The sequence below is a fragment of the Lolium perenne genome, chromosome 3, assembly GCF_019359855.2.
Source record: "Lolium perenne isolate Kyuss_39 chromosome 3, Kyuss_2.0, whole genome shotgun sequence".
NCBI classification, from domain to species: domain Eukaryota; kingdom Viridiplantae; phylum Streptophyta; class Magnoliopsida; order Poales; family Poaceae; genus Lolium; species Lolium perenne.
Window position 1 is genome coordinate 74,551,173 of NC_067246.2, and position 16,047 is coordinate 74,567,219.

Genomic DNA, 16,047 nt, shown 5'->3' on the forward strand with positions numbered 1-16,047 from the left:
TAAGAAAAAACCGAGCAGAAGAAATAAGTAAAGAATAAAATGAAATGAAAAAGGAAAGAGGAAATATAAATTTTGTGTCACGAACCAGCCGGCCAGCATTTCTTAAGAAAGAAATCTCGGTCTGTGTTGGTCCTGGAATTCTAGCTCACGTTAATGTGTTCAGTAAAAAGCTGACGAAACATCACACACGAGGAATAGAAACATCGAACATGTACAAGAAATGGGCCAGGCCCATACAGCGCGGGGTATGCGGAGCGCCTGATAACTCCCGCGTTGAGCGGAAAATAGGGATCGCGCATGCGGGACAATCCACCGAATGCAGGCTTCCCCGCGCCCGCTCCTTGGTGGGCCGGCCCAGCTAAAGCCTCTTCTCCAGATTTATCTTTTTTATTTTTATTTTTTATTTTTGAAAAAGATCAAAATTTTAAAGCTTCTGATTTTTAGCAAAAAAATTATTCAGATTTGAAAAATGTTAAAACTAAATATTGCTTTACAAAGTTTGTTCAAAAAATATTTTTTAAATTTTTTTTTGTTTAGAAATAAAAAGTGTCAAACTAAAAATTGGTAAAGAAAAAAATTGTTCAGAATTTTTTTGTATAGAAATAAAAATGTTCAAATTTTTAAAAATCCAAAATAGTTCAATCAGAAAAGAAATAAACAGAAAAACAAAATAAAAATAGACAACCAAAAAACCGAGAAAGAACGAGAGGGAACCGACGAACCAGTTGAACATTTTTTTTTTAATTTGAATAGTATTTAGTTTGAAAAATTTATAGTTTTGAACATTTTTCAAATATGAATATTTTTTATATGAATAACTATTTTTTGCTTAAAAACAAAATGTAAGGATTGCATCCGTTGTTTCAAGTTTGGACGGTTGCTCCGCTAGGTTATTGAGTTGGCTCCCCTGTTGTTCTTCATCATACAACGCGCACTCAATGGAAAAAAAACGGCCTAAAGTTTTTGAAATAAAATATTCGGGATGGAGCGCACATTTCCCACCTTATCGACAATGGCCGGCATTGATGAGCATGCAGAACAATGTTGCTCAGAGCAACTCCAATAGTATAGTCGGTTGTTGGCTATAAGCAAGATGCCATGTCATCTATAGCCAACACATAGCCAACAAGTACAATAGTTGGCTATAAAGATGTACTACTTTTTCAATGGAGGATCCACCTTTCATTCACACAACTTGCCTAGGAGCACGTGCTAGAGCTAGCTCTTGCATAAGAGCCCACTTACATTCTCTCTCCTCTTCTCTCTCCTCCAACTAGACACAAATATACAATTTTAATCCTTGTAGCCAGCTGACTAGGACTTATTGTACTTGCTCTCAACTACAGTCCTACGGAGCAATCATTTCAAATGAACAACACATGCATATTACGAGCATATAGAGATGAGTCTTCGAATAGGGATTTGGTGCACATTAAAATCTCGCACTTCTATTTCTCCAAGAATTATGGCATTAAATATGTAGATATATATGCACATGAGGAGTCTACGCAAAAAGTCCCGATAAAAAATACTTTAAATTTGAGAAATAGAAAATAAACAAATTTCTGACAAAAAGATATACTATTTTAATACTATTGTACTACCATTTACTGTCACAAATTTGTCTTTTTCATATTTCCCAAAACACAACGTATTTTTTAACGGGACTTTTTTGCATACACCCATACTGTACATATCTATCTATATATTTAACACCATAATTTTTAGAGACACAGCGGCCTAAAATTTTTAGAGACCCCACCCTGCTCAGCCGCTGCTCCTCCCCTCCTCCTCCTCCCGTCGACGCACCTACCGGCGACGGGCGCGAAGCGTCGTCGACACGCACCAGCCGCTCGTAGGCGTGGTCGCCTGCAGGCGTGCATGCAGAGATCGATCGATCAAAACTCGGCACGGTTTCAGGGAGCAGCAGGAAGCAGTGAAGCGAAAGGAAGAAGCAAATGGCGAGCTCTTGATCTTTACAAGTACAGAACTTCACCTTGGGACATGGCAAGCACGAGCAGGAGCGAGAGGAAGAAGAGCCAAGCCGCGACGCTCCACAGCTTGCCCCGCCGCCGAGCTGCACACATCGATCGATCACGCGACGCGACACGAAGCCGGCAGTAAAATGGCCGCGGTTCTTGAGAGCTCTTCCTCTGGTGTGCTGGTGGTTTATCAGAGCGTCTCCGACCTCTGCTCTTCTCTGCGCTCCTCAGAGATCCTGGAGCTGGTGCTCTTCTACTTCTGCGGTCCTTTTCCTCCTCAGTTTCTGGGATAAGGCCGGCTTTCGCAGCCTAGCTAGGAGGAGGAGTAGCTAGACGCGTGCATGTAATGGAGATGCCATTGTCAGGTCACGGCCAGCAGCGCGGTGCCATGGCTAGCTGCAGGCTGCAGCAGCTCACCGATTCATTCAGTCCGTTGCTGGCTGTGCATGCACGGGTCATGGGGGTTGCCTGCTGTTTCAGAGAGTTGGGCCGTGCCGTCGTAGCATCAAAAGGCTACCGCGATGGAGTAGAGCGGATTTAGGAAATGTGCCCAGGCTTTTCTGCCTGAGGCTACCTAGGCTGGCTGCTGCTGCTGCATCGCAAGGACTTTGCCTCGCATTAACGGCACATGGTTTTTGCTGCTGAGTTTGCTCTGCCTCTCTTTCTGCGTGGTTCAGTCCAAGCATCCATGATTTACTTCGTCCGGAAGGGGCAGTAAAAACAGCGTTTCATATTCAGTCATTGAGAATACTCTAGAAGAGCACAAAAGAAATGAACAGCGTAGAGTATAGTATCTCTACTTCATCAATCATCAAAGTCAAAAGTCAAGAGCTGCTCTGACATGAAGTTCATTAGGGCATCTCCACCGGTGTCCTCTAAATTATCGCAAACAGTGCGCTATGAAGCGCCCCGGCAGCTGCTCCCTCCACTTGGGGAGGGTTACCCCGCACCAGATACCCCAAACCGGCACCCTCAATAGGAACTTTTGACAAAAAAATCTCCCAAATAGAGATAGAAGTTCAATTTAAGTTATGCAAATAGCAATTCCAATGTTGGTCAACATCCGGCCACCAACTCGCCGTCATCTCATCGTCCGACTACCAAAAAACAACTTGGGCTTCATGGCCAAATTGATCAAAGGAACGGCGTGAGCGGCGGGGCACCTCCATGGCATCCGGCTGTGCGGTAGCTGGCGCTGGAGAGGAGGTCTGGCGTGGCGGGCGAGAGCTGCATAGGAGGGTCGGAGAAATGAAGCGATGGACGAGAGCTGGATAGGAGGGACGGGGAAATGAAGCTACTGGCGAGAGGGAAAGGAAATTGGAGAATAGAATTAGGGTTTTTGGAGCTAGTGACTGTAGGCGGGGTTCGATCGTGGACGAAATCCGCCGTGTCACAAAGCGTCATCGCGCCCAATTAACGCCTCGTCCGAAGGGGCTAGCATGGGGCTTCCGGCATTTTATTAGGCTCGGAAACACGCCGGCTAGCACTGGTAAGAGCCTAAGAACATAGCCACCCCAAAAAAAATATTAAGAGCATCTCCAGTCGCGTCCCCCAAACCGTCCCCCAAACCGCGCCGGATCGAGCGTTTGGGGGACGTGTTTTGTTCGTGCCGCCTTTGGGGGACGTCGCTCCCCAGCCGCGTCCCCCAAACGCCGCCCCCAATCAGAAATTCAAATAGATGCATTCAAAAGAGATCGTTCCCGCCGATTCGTCGCGATCAGAGTAGCGGCGATCGATCAAAGTACTGGGCGCGCGATCATATTACAGACCGGTGGTGCATGCAAATTAGAAGAAGGGGAAGGGGTTGGGCGACGGCGTCGTATCCTGAGTCGACGCATGCCCGTCGAGCACGATGACCTCGTCGCGATCTGCCTGTTGCTGTGCATGGTGCGTCTGCTCCGTCGCTGACGCAGAGGCCGACGTAGGTGTAGCGATGAAGACGCGTCGGCTGCTCTTCTTCTTGCTGCGCCGCCGTCGATGCCGCCGCTGCCAGGTCGCCGCGTCCGCCGCCGCCATTTTGGTTTCGATGTCGTCGAGGATCCGGCCTTTGAAGAAGTTGTGCACCGCTCGCGTCCGGGGAGACATTCCCTCTGTCGACTGCTTCTCAGCAGTGGGACATGTCGTCCCTGCGTTTCTTGAGCTCCGCTTCTCCTCTTGCCTCTTGAGCAGCTCGGCCCACCTTTGGTCGGCCTTCTTGTCGCGGGAGATAAAGGTCGAGGAGACGTCGGCGAGGCATTTCGTGATCGACGCTGCGTCTTCTCGCACGACGCAGCGTCGGCCAAGGCGGCCTTGGCAGCCTTGTTGCCGATAGGACGCCCGCCGACGTTGCCGGCGGCGCGTCTGTGTCAATGCCGTCCTTCCTTGGCCGCCGATCGCGCGTCAAACGCCATTTCTCGTTCCCTTTGAGCTTGCTATAGCAATGCATCAGCGCGAACGACTTATGCCCATACGAGTTCCTCGCGTAAACCTCCATGGCCCTATCAAACTAGCCACGGGAAGCGGAATCATTTCATCGAACACAATGTAGGCGCTACGGATTATGGAAGCAAGAGTCGTACCAGTTGGGCGACGTCGGCGCCGCTGTCGCCTCTGGTCTCTAAGTCCTGATGGTACCCATGGAAGGAGTTCACCGACGCCTGGATGATGGCCCATCGCGTCGACATTGCCTTCTGGCTCCTCTTCATTGGCACTTTCTTGTACTCGCTGTTGATGAGCTTGCGCTCATCGAACTCGGCCTTGATCCTCGCCCAATACTTCCCGCTTTTTTGGTTGGCGCCGATGATGGAGTCATGGCTCACCGTCGCCCACGACTCGCACAGACAAAGATCTTCCAGAGGCGTCCACTTCGGGCCTCATGTGCCCGACGCCTTCTTCTTCTTCTTCTTCTTCTTCTTCTTCTTCTTCGTCCTCACGCCGTCCGCGTCTACCTCCACGAGATCATCGTCACCGGCACCCTCGTCGTCCTCTTCCTCGCCGCTCTCTTTGTCCTCATCGTCGTCCTCCTTGTCGTCCTCCACCCCGTCCTCTTCCTCGTCGTCCTCCTCCTCAACCCCGTTGTCCTCCTCAGCACCGGCGCCATCGTATTCGAGCGGACCCCTGCGGCCGGTGAAAGGGCTGCCGTCCGGACCGGGTCCTGGCTCGTGCTGCTCGTACGCCGGGGAGTAGAGGTTGTTGGGGTTGAAGCCACCGTGCGGCAGCGCATCCTGGTAGTGCGGCGACAAGTTAGGCGTCACGCACCCGGGAGTGCCGGAGGGGCCGTCGTTGTAGAAGGCGGATGACGACGGAGAGAAGACTCCCGGAACGTACACCGGCACGTTCGTACTATATGGGCTCGCGTTGGTGGCGGCGAGGCACCCGGCCAGTATGTGCTGGTTCTGGCGTGCCGCCAGAGCCTTCTTCTCCAGCTCCGCCGCCCTCCGTCCTTTCCGCTCCGCCGTCGATAGCTTCCGGCGCAGGCAATCTTGCTGCCATTGATCGTCGGTCCATCCTTCAGACTTCTTCTTCAAAGCCAGCGCCTTCCGCGGCCTCGCGAACGGCGCTGTCGCCCCTTTCGTCCCATTGCCCGGCGGCTTCTTGGCCGCTTTCTTCGCCATCTTTTTGGGGGCTGTCGGCGGCGCCATGTGGAGAGGGTAGCGCTAGCGGGTGGACGGCGGGTGGACGGCGGGATAGGAGAAATGAATCGGCGGCGGGATATGTTTTGGGAGGCCTGAAATGCGTGGCGGTATAGGCGCGATTTGGCGGGAGCGGCGGGATTTGGCGGGAGTGTGAGACGAATTTTCCCTGTGCCGCTGACGGGTCGGCCCCGCCACTCCCCGTCTCGCTTTTCGTTGTGTCCGGCGTCCCCGGTGCTTCCCCTGTGGGACGGGGACGGGCTCGGGGCGCCGGACACCGTATGGGGGCGCGCCGGACAAAAATGGGCTTTGGGGGACGCGGCTGGAACGGTTTTTTTGTCCGGCGCGCCCCAAATCCCTTTGGGGAGTCTTTGGGGGACGCGACTGGAGATGCTCTAAGGTTGCTATTAATATTGCCGGTGGAGATGTTCTTAGTGGAGTACACAAACATTGTACACCACAACCATACTTCATTGCTGAAAGTATTTCGACAGATCCATGTTACACACTTGTGCCAGAGCTGCACTTGGAATACAGATAATTTTTCCAGGATGGCTACGCACGGGTTTAATCTCCTCGATGGTTAAAACGAGTGTCTCCGGATGGATTTCGATTGGCTTCTCCGTGATTTGAAGAGGTGTATCGAGCTGACGCACACTCGCGCACGACACGCTCATCACAAGGAGGCACTGAATGATGCACCATCTGAAAGCAGGCCGTATGTATGTTTCCACCCCCTTCCTTAGCTGGGCCTACTGAGCAGGATCCACCCCGCACGCAGATACGGCCCACTCTCTGCTGGGAGGATCCCTCGCTCTTGTCACTGCTTGCGGCTGCGGGGTTTAATCCCACCTCGGGCAGCGACGAAAGTTTAGACCTGTTTATAAGCTTCGCCGTTGCAGAATCATCGTCCCTTCGGGGACATCCGATAAAATTGGAACGATACAGAGAAGATTAGCATGGCCCCTGCGCAAGGATGACACGCACAAATCGAGAAATGGTCCAAATTTTTTTGAGATTTTGCGCGCTGGTCCCTAGCATCTTACAGATATGCCCTGCGCCTTCTTTCTTCGCCCCAGGTTGGTCCTTTACACGTAAAAGTATGTCCTTCCGCTGTTACTTTTCTCTGTCTAACAAACTTCTTGCTCCAATGGACGTCGACGAGAAGCAGAAACGACTAACTCTTTCTCACCAATCATCAAAGTCACAAGCAAAGCGAGCTGCTACTACATGGGTCCATTCTGTTCGCTCGTCAGAACACACCGTAATTCAAAGTATTTCGGGCGATCCATATTACATGCCTAGTACTATTGTTTTAGTATACAAGAGCATATGGGGCATAACTATGCGATCTATACAAAGGCTAGGCCACCGGCTTCATCATATCTGATGGTGCTAGACTGTTGTGGCAACTGGCAAGAACAGTATACTATTAGGACTGTGTTAAACGGAAATATCTGACGAGCAGTTTCAGACCGAAAATCGTGTATCGGTATGACTACATTTCAACAATAAGGTTAAGGTGTTTATCTCCTCGGCCGACCTGTCAAACTTCTAGCTCCAATGGACGTCGACGAGAAGATGAAAGGACCAACCTGTCAAACTCCTTGTCCTCGTCGTTGAATGCGTTCAGAAGTAAGTCCTGAAGGTCATGGAACTTCCTCTTCACGCTGGGTGCATCTCTTCCATTTCTAAGGGAAGCTGGTTCTGTTTCATCATCCATCACCTTGTCCAGCACATTGGAACAGCGTGGGAAGAAGCGTTTGGCAAGTTCAACTGGTATAAACAGTCAGCTTGTAATTAGTCCAGATCGATAGACTTTGTAAAATGTCATTTTATAATTGAATCTCGGAAAAAAATAATACAAGTGCAACACCGGATCAATCCTTGAGTATAGTCATAGTCAGGTGTACAGTGTACATATTTGGTTTTAAACATCCAATCTTCACTCTTCAGTTCTCTAAATCATATGGATTATCGCTACACAGGGAACGCTCCGGGCACGCCGGACGCAAGAAAAAGCGTGGCGGGCTCTCACCTGTCGGCGACTATTTCCATAACCGTTGGTTCACGCCTTTTATTTCTCGTCGCGCCTTTCCTCCCGCGCCTCCCACCCCTCCGTGGCCGTTCGATTTGCCGGCCGTTTCGACGGCTCATCTCTTATGAGTCGGGACCATCGTCGCGGCTGGCTCTCTCGCCGGCCTTTTCGCCGCCACCGCTTCGCTAGAGCGTCCCAGAACGCGGCGTCAAATCCACCCCACCTCCACGCACATAAGGTGTTCGACGACTTGCCAGGGAGGCGCGATATAGGCTGCTGTTCGTTGCCGCGTCTGCCGTTGCTGAATTTTAACCATTAATTTTTCTTCAGACATGGATAGCAACGACCAGATGCTTGTCCGACTGCTGGGGGACGAGCAAGCCTTCGATGACGACATCCAGGAGCATTTGCTGATCATCGCGTCCTTCCAGGACATGGTTCACGCCGAGGCAGATAAGCGGAAGAGTTCGCGCCGTGGAGGATCAAAGCCGGGGAGAAAGAAGTCGAAGCCCCGACAAAGGATGGAGGGGCATACCATGCTGCACAACGACTACTTCGTAGATGACGCAACACATGCCGACAATTTTCGGCGCCGGCATAGGATTAGCAAGGGTTTGTTCATGAATATCCTCCACGACGTTCGAGAGTTTGACACCTAGTTCAAGCGGAAGCACGATGATGTAGGCGTTGCCGGGTTCTCGTCGATTCAGAAGTGCGCCGCCGCCATGAGGATGCTTGCATACGGAGCACCTGCTGATACACATGACGACTACCTTCGCATGAGTGAGTCTACTGCCATTGAGTGCATGTACAACTTTTGCCGAGTTGTGGTGGGAAAGTTTGGCAAATACTACTTGAGAGGGCCAACCGAAGAAGAGACTGCAAGGATCATGGCACAAAATGCTACCATAGGATTCCCTGGAATGCTTGGAAGCATCGATTGCATGCACTGGTCATGGAAGAACTGCCCGTTTGCCTGGCAAGGTATATACAAAGGGCGTCATGGATATTGAAGTGTGGTGCTTGAAGCTGTGGCAGATTATGATCTGTGGATTTGCCATTCTTTCTTTGGCATGGTGGAATCACACAATAACATCAACATGTTGCAGTAGTGTCCGGTGTTCAGCAAACTAGTGGAAGATCATGCTCCACCATGCAACTATGAGATCAATGGCCACCAATATACCAAAGGCTATTACCTAGCCAATGGTATATATCCAAAATCGGCCACTTTTGTCAAAATAATCTCGGCTCCATCAGATCAGAAGAATTGCCACTTTGCTTCGCGACAGGAGGCTTGCATGAAGGATGTCGAGCGGGCATTTGGTGTGCTTCAAGCTCAATTTGGAATTGTCCGGTACACTGCTCTAAGCTGGTCTCACGACCAAATGTGGGAGGTGATGCAGGCTTGTGTGATCATGCACAACATGATCATCGAGGATGACTGCAAGAATCAGGTCAGAAGACATGTTGATCCCTATGAGTGTCAGGGCCCTCCTGTGGAGGTTGATCATGAGTTGCCTGCACACGTGTCGTTGCCTACTCGACAATACCCCGGAGGAGGGATCCTCACGGTGGGGGGTGAAAGATCGAGATGTCGCCTAGAGGGTGGGGGGTGAATAGGCAATTAAAAACTCTTACGGATTTGTCTTGTAAGAATGTGGAATTAAACTAACGTTTAGTCTACAAGCACAAACCCTAAATATGCTATGCTCAACTAAGTGTAACAATAGCAACTAGAGCTAAGCAAGATAGGCACAAGATATATGTAGCACAAGTGATAGCAAGATATATGTACTTCAAGCACGATGGCTATCACAAGGAAAGAGAGCTCGGGTATAGAAATAACTGAGGCACGCGGAGACGAGGATGTATTCCCGTGTTCCCTTCCTTTGCAAGAAGGTACGTCACGTTTGGAGGAGTGGAGGTCCCACGAAGGATTCCCCGCGCCACGAAGGCTCACCCTATTCTCCGAACCACACCCACGAAGGATAATGGCCCTTTCCTTATGGTTAGCTTTTCCTCCGCTCCGGAGATGGCAAGCTCCACAACCACTTCACAAGCTCCACGAAGGAGAAGCCCGGGCCTCTTCACAATCTTCTTGAAGAGATCACCGGAGCACCAACCGCCAAGCCAACTAGGAGGTTTCCCTACAAGAGTAACAAGCTCACGGTCTCTCACTCGAACTAATCGTGGTGGAGAGCTCAACACTATGCAATGATGCAAAGCAAGAACACTAGAGGTGTTCAAGTCCTTCACACTCAAATCCCACCAAAGCAACAAATGCTAGGATGAGATTGGAGAGGAAGAACAATGGGGAAAGTCAACAAAAGACTCCAAGATCTAGATCCCAAGAGTTCCCCTCACTTAGAGAAGAAATGGATTGGTGGAAGTATAGATCTAGATCTCCTCTCTTAGATCCCTCAAGAATGAGCAAGAATCATGGGGGGAGACAAGAGAGAGAAAGTTCTTCAAAGGCAACAATGGAGGTGAGAGAATGGAAGAACTAACTCAGCCCAAGGTGGAAGAAGGGCTATTTATAGCCCAAGAGCAAATATAACCGTTGGGAAAAAGTTGGCCTGAGTCAACCGTCGAGGAGGCCGGTCAACCGGGCCTGGGGCCGGGCCGTCCGGTCTGGCCCCAGGTCGAGCCAAGACCCACAGACTGCCACTGGTCCAAACTGTCAGCAGGCGGACTCTGACCGGGGTCACTTTGTGTCGTCCCAGGAGGTCACCCGGTTGGCGCCGGATGGCGCCGGTTGATCGGCCAAGACGCCGGGCCATCCGGTTGGGAGGCCGGCTGACCGGGCGGCAGACCGGAACCGGCCGGCGCATGGGCCGGTCCGACCGGGTCCCTCACCGGGTGTAACATCCCAGTATTTGGGGTTACAAAAATAGAGAAAATAGATGTGTGCATTGCATTCATGCATAGAAAATCCGGAAAATTTCGCGCTTTTATTGAAAACACAAAGAGATCGAGGTTTCGCTTGTGTTGATGGGAATTGACTAAGGTCATCGACATGAGCGCGATAAACTTCGGCATGACCTTTGACGCTTTGCTTTGCATGGGGAAGAAACAATTCAAATAGGAATATTTGACTTCCACATTTGAAATTCACCTTGGATTTGAAATCATAAATAAATATAAGTAATTCATGATTATTGAATCACTAAAATGGAAACTGAATTTTAAATATTAAATACAATTGCAAATAAAAGAATGGAATTCTTGATTATATATAAGGTATAAATATTCACAAGTCTTAAATAATAACATAGGAGAAAAAAGTAATATAAATTACAAATCCAAAACACAAGAAAAGGGGAAATAATTCTACAATTAAATCTTGAAGCTCATAACCTTCGTCCACGTTCCTAGGCCATCTTGTTTAACTTGATCACCTGCAAAACAAACAAAGATAACACAAATGAAAAGTAAAGCCAAGTGGCTAGATTAAAAATAAAAAGAAATGGAAAATGAAGATCTTTCTTGGCCGATCTGATCCACAAGGAGATGCACTCAGTCACGTCAAGCAGCCATGCAGGCTAACAGCACAGTCACCATTTGCATATGTGTGCTGTCGACCCAGGACACTCCTTGGGCAGGGTATTAAAGCCATGTCGTGTTGTGCAAAACACTCTAGGAGTGTACCATTTTTCACGGCCGACGTTCTACACTAAGAACCAAGAACATGTCTCAGATCTTTTGTCCAAAACACTGAAACATCCTAGAATTCAAACCAGAGAATTCCAACAGCCAAATCAAATCATAAACCAGAAGCTGAAGCAAGAAGATCATGGTGGCATAGCTGGATCTAGGAGGAGAAGGACAAGTTCGAGAAGGAGAAGCTCATCAAGATCAGAAGCTAACAAGATCAAAACACACTTTCCATAGGAGCTGGAGTGAGGTATAAATCACACACTTGAAACAGATCATACATGAACTCTTTCAAGCAAAGCATATAGTGATATAGATAGACAAGTAAATCGGGGGAAAGCATCAAACAACAATGTTTGAATGTTTTTATCATCACTTGGTACTGAACTAAATAAAACTGACAAACTTAAACAGAGCAGAATAAAAAGATACCAAGCCAGCTCAGCACCCATCCGTATGCATAGTTACAAAGAATGAACACACAGCAAGGAGCAAAAGTGACTAGCACCAAATTATTTCACAACTACAAAAGCTACCAAGTTTAACCCAGTTTAAAACACCATCAGACTTGGGTTAAGACAAAGGCATCATATTTTAGCCCATAAGATTTTTCTACATCTTTTACATGTTTTGATAGCACTACAGTGGCAATCAGAGAGATGACCTACTGCAATACCATCCAAATACATCAAGCCCACAAGTAAGCCATGTCCTGGAAATGGTCAAGCACCCACTTTGCATAGCACATACATATATCTGTTACAGGACATAATAGTGATCAGTGGATTATTTTGATCTAGCAGCAAAGCCACCATAAACAACTACACAAGCTCACAAAGAAAGCCATATCAAGTAAATCATCAATATATAGGCAACACTAATTTGTATCTTGTTGTTTAAACCCAACTAGGAGTGAACTAGAGCATCAAACCACCACGGCAAGCTAAAGTAAGAATTTGGACACATTTAGATGACTACAAATAAATATCTACTACAATCTAAACTGTTAATATTCAGTTTCGACAGTATAAGTATCACATCAATTTACTTGGGGTCACTAGATTAAAAGTTAATAAGTTTTAGAGTTACTTGGGGTCCAGGAAGAGCAACAATCAATTTAAGCCCCAACCTTGAATACATATCTGAGAAATTACAAAGGCTCAAAACTGGATTAAACTGAAACTAAATGTTCAGTTTCATCACAGTTAATTCATAGAAATAAACCATACATTTCTGGGATGATTAAATAATCCAAAGTTAGATACCACAAATAGCAACAAGTCAGCTAACCCCATTTCATCACCATGTGAGGCTCTGAATTATCAAGCAGTAAATTATACAGCTCATGACATCAGAACCATAGGTAGAGTAGTGGAGATGTAATAGCTCACCGTGCAATATCTATGGAGTACGCGATGTAGTCGATGTCGGGGTTGCGTCTATGGCACCATCCTGCCGGCGTCGAGGTTGCCGCACCATCGCCGCAGCAGCAACATTAACACTACTCGTACACCACCACAGCACCATTCTCAACAGCACAACGACACCCACCTAGGTCCAAACCAGCATCACCATGGGTGTTAGATTATCTAGCAACATTACTGAACAAGCAAGGGCAGGGGAGAACCAGAGCTTACCCCGCAGCCAAGCCCGTGGTCAAGGGATACTGTGAGGTCCTCGAAGCAGGAGTCGGGAGGTCGTTGTAGAAGTCGTAGGCGGCGACGAGGAAGTCGTGGTCATCGGGGAAGCAATCGGAGGTGCGGAAGCCGGGGAAACCATGCCGGCGAGCCCAGGCTAGGGTTAGCCGTGGGGGTTGCGGGCAGTTGCACGACGGCGTTGTGGCCGTGAGGATCCAATGGTGAGGGACGATTCGAAGGAGTAGCGCAGCATGGCGGCACCGATGGCGGCCCGAGTCGGCCGGAGCAGTAACAGCGGCGGGATAGCAGCAAGATCGAAGCCGTCCGCGAAGGACACGAGAGGGCAAGAAAAACGAATCGAATTAGAGGATTCACGAGGGTAGAGAGAGATGGAGCGGATCCGGCGAGTAGCGACGGCGGATTCGGCCGGCAGCGGCCAGGGCGGCAGCAGGTGGCGGCTCGATCACAGGAGGGGAATGAGCGAGGGCGAGGTCGTGTTCGAGCGTGCGTGTGTGCGCGATGAGAGAAACGTGAGGGGTTGGGCCGTGTTGGACTCGTACAGTATATGCAATGCAAGTGTGCGATCCGACTATGTGTATGTAGTGCGTCCTAGTTGGCTTACACATGCCTAGCTAAGACGTACGACGGAGTAGTACCAATATTTAGGCTTGTGTAGATTTAATATTTACATGTTAAATACAATTATTCACTAATTTAATTTTACATAAATAAAATTACTCTAAGGTATCAAACAAACATTTTAGAAATATAAATTGCAGCTTGGAACCTAAAAATATATTTTGTGCTGAAATTGAATCTCTAAAATGTTTACAATATTAATTTAACCTTACACATGCTATAAATATTTTCATAATTATTTAAACATGATTTAGTAAATACAATTGTACATCCTTCATCTATATCCAATTGCTTGACTAGCTATACATAACCATGTGTGATTACATGTAAAAAACTTTATGAATTAAACCTTAGATAGGAGATAATACCTAAATCATGTGTTTCTCGTAGACAATCATTCTAATTTATATAGTTAACTCCTCTACTAATATAACCATAGTTTTGTTAGTATGTGATCATTCCCAATGGTGTACCATTAGGAGCATAACATCATACCTTAATCCTTAACAGCACTACTAATCCAACCTAGCTTAAGATATTACCACTCAATATATATATATATATTTTTTAAAATGATAAGTTTCATATACTTTATACCTAGTACCCATATACCATATACCTAGTCCATTATGAATAAAACTACAACCTCATAATTTCATGTGAGAACCCTAAAACCCTAATTCTATATGTAAACCCTAGTGTGCATCCAGTTAAAAAGATATATATATCTAAAACCTAGGAATTATAAAATGTGATCATGTTACTTTTCTTTCACTCACAGATCCATATTTAACAACTAAACAAATGCCCATATTCTCTTAAAATGGTACACGCCTATTACTACTAGAGTTGTCATCTCATGTATCCATTTTTTTTAGTAACCTTATATAATGAAATAATAGTAAACCCCAAATTCTTCATTACATGTCATCAACCCTAACCACTATTCTTTGATATAGCCATTGTGATCAACTATAATAACAACTCTATGTAATAATTTACTTTATAAGTTCATGATTAACTAAATCCTATATGTACTAAAGAATTGTGAACCCTATTGTTTGAAAAGCAACTTAGTGAATCCAATAGCAAACCCTAGAAACCATAAGCCTTAACTGAAATATTTCTTATTACTTAAGTAATATGTTCTTCAAAAGTTATTATTTTGAAGAAATTAAAGAATAGTCAACAACTCTGCCTAATAGGACCTGTAGACCATAGCTATCTATCACCAGTAAGATATAACCAACCATTATAGCAACCATGTTTAATCAAATGCTTAATATGTTCATGCTTAACCAAACCATGCAACCAATACATGACTAGGAACTCAATCCAACTTTGTTGTGATCCATATATTACTTAATTAGGAAACTCAATGATAACCATAGTAAACCATAGAAGCAAGTAGTTTCTACTTGAAATACTTATTATTTCCTAATTAACATGTTCTTCAAAAGTTATTCTTTTGAAGTATATAATAAATAATCATCAACCATGCACCATAAGACTTAAAATTGACAACTGCTCTTTATTCATTATGCAACTACTATTCCCTGGTGTGTATGATTGTTATGATACATTATATCAATTGTTTATGATACTAAGACAACCAAACCCTAATAAGAACCTTGTTTGTGAAATCACTCTAAAAGTTCAACACACCCTAAACCAATCATCCCAACTCACTAATCCTAAATTATCGGGGTTGGGTCACGCTTAGAGCGAATGCATCTCATAATTATGCATTATAGCATATTTGCCAATCTTTTAAACATTGTCCTTATCGGACGATGATGCTATTTCAGAATTTGGAGTTATCCCGTATCGAAGTCCTTGATTGCATAATCTTGCAGTCAAGAAAGGCAAGTTCATCGCTTGCTCATGTCATTTGAGTATTTTTACCAAATTACTTGCAAAGTACTATGTTTATCACTATTGCATAAAAAGCAAAACCACTATCTTCATAACTATGAATATGACTATGTGGTGGGCAATGGAACCATGGATTGTTTTGATATGGTGGAGGTTCCATTGCGAGGGTTTATATCCATCTAGGATTAAACAACAAATGTCGTCCAGTGATTCTTGTGCCGTAATACCCGTGTTAACCATAAGATCTGGAGTGGGATGGAATAGTCAATTGTATTTTCTCCTCTTGTACATCAACGGACGCGCTTTACCATAGACACTTGTATTCCAAGGGGGCAAGCGGTGGGCTGGGGAAGCCTTAAGTCCCCACGGTAGAGACCGTAGACACTTGTCGCCCGAGGAGCAAGCGGTGGGCTGGGGAAGCCTAAAGTCCCCACGGTTATTGCGGTCTATGATGGGTTGCATCTCCCGGCGAAGGAGTTCATGGTAGAGACCTGAACTGTTGTCGTGGTCGGGGGCCGTCCTTAATTGGTATAAGAGCACCGGCGAGGACCCAGGGTCGGAGTTTGCATCAAAGGGTGGGTGTATGAGGTAGCGGAGGAATATGATTG

At 46.7% G+C, this 16,047-nt stretch overlaps 1 long non-coding RNA gene and 1 other non-coding gene across 3 annotated transcripts; one reads left to right on the forward strand and one right to left on the reverse strand.

The window, feature by feature from the left end:
* The first annotated feature begins 6,502 nt into the window (after window positions 1–6,502).
* Window positions 6,503–6,605, forward strand: LOC127346247 (U6 spliceosomal RNA). The gene has a single exon (XR_007879419.1). It is a non-coding gene; the product is annotated as a U6 spliceosomal RNA (small nuclear RNA).
* Window positions 6,606–10,843: 4,238 nt separating this feature from the next.
* LOC127341490 (uncharacterized) lies at window positions 10,844–13,464 on the reverse strand. Of its 2 annotated transcripts, XR_007875569.1 has the most exons (3): window positions 12,926–13,464; window positions 12,680–12,839; window positions 10,844–12,044 (listed from the first exon to the last, which is right to left on the reverse strand). It is a non-coding gene; the product is annotated as an uncharacterized lncRNA (long non-coding RNA). The 2 variants fall into 2 exon arrangements; XR_007875568.1 differs by having other exon boundaries at window positions 10,844–12,839.
* Between the last annotated feature and the right edge of the window lie 2,583 nt (window positions 13,465–16,047).